A 1,481-nucleotide genomic window follows, 5' to 3' on the forward strand; every position below is an offset into this window, starting at 1 on the left:
TACTGGGCATGGTTAAAACTCAAGACAGCGTAAGCACAATTATTCCAGATATTACAGGTTCCGACAAGTAAAGAATTTTTATAGTCATGCCACAAATAAGCTATATATTGATTATTGACCATTTGTGACATGCTATAACGAGCAAAAATTTAAAAAAACTAATAGGTAGGTTTAAAATTAATAAATACAAATGTATTCTGACAGTGAATGAGCTAATTATGCTTTCTATTTGCAAAATTCCTCAACCTTGACACAAAATAAGAAAAAAAGCGAATTTTTAAGAAATTTGCGGGATTTCCCGGGATAAGAAAAATTTCCCGGGTTAAAAAAACAACCGGGATCCCGGGATCCCGGAATCCCGTTTGAGAAACCCTAATTCGAACCATTTTATATTTTAGGTAGCGTGTTAACAGATCCTCGACAGGCTGGCTGCTTGGAGTTTTCCGGGTTTTCTCCTTGCCAATAACGACTAAATAGGAGGCCAGTTCCCCATAAAAGTCCTCCCGGAGGGCATCATTTCCCGCGCGCGCGTATAGGCCGTTCGGATACGGCTGGCTCTTCGGTCGCATAGCGATCATAACCATATGTCTAGTCGGAGAAAGAGCCTATAAGAGCTAAAATCTCCATATCAACATCTGAGAAGAAGAAAAGAGAGAGAACAGATCCTCGAAATGACGTCGCGCCGTTAAGACTACGGTGTTTAATTATTTAGCCCACGTGAATATTCCGGCTTCGAGTAGTCCACTTGACTGTTGATGGAGTACTTGATGTTATATAGTTTTAGGGGGCGCACGCCTACATGTGAAGTACATAGAATACGTGGTAGACCGACACGTGTTAAAAACTGACGGGTGGAGACGAATATCAGGCGAAGGGTCAACAATTCTCGGGTGGTGTGAAACTCCAATCAGAGCTTGAATCTTACCCGTTGCTGGAAAAAATACCCACGAAGAAAGATGAATTTACGAAAGAATCAGCAGAACCTTGTTCTTTACAGAAGAAAATGAAGAAAAGAAATTAGAAATATGTCAACGGTGAGTGAAATTTGTTTTATTTGAATGCCGGCGTAGTTAATAGTTGCGCCGGTCGCCATCTTGTTTGTGGAAGCGACGTCCACAAACAAGATGGCGACCGGAAGTGCAGCTATATGGTTTACCTAACGACACATTTACCATAATTTTTTTTATAATAATAACAAAGTTAACAATAATAATTATTATTTCTATACCAAACTAAGTATAGTTCAGCTAATATTACTCTTACACTTTACACTTGCAATTATATTGTGTCCTTTGTGTTTGCGATTCATTGTCTTTTATCTGGAAAGTAGGATGGCCTGACGTCCGGCTTTTTGCCGGATTGTCAGGCATTTGACTACTCCGTCCTCTATCCGGCATCACCTTGCCGGCATTACATCGATTTGTCCTCCTTTTTTGGGATGTGATGAAAAATATGTACACAAATATTTCAATTGTCGCTTC

The sequence above is a fragment of the Centruroides sculpturatus genome, unplaced genomic scaffold (assembly GCF_000671375.1).
Source record: "Centruroides sculpturatus isolate CEXI.00-Female unplaced genomic scaffold, Cexi_2.0 scaffold669, whole genome shotgun sequence".
NCBI classification, from domain to species: Eukaryota; Metazoa; Arthropoda; class Arachnida; order Scorpiones; family Buthidae; genus Centruroides; species Centruroides sculpturatus.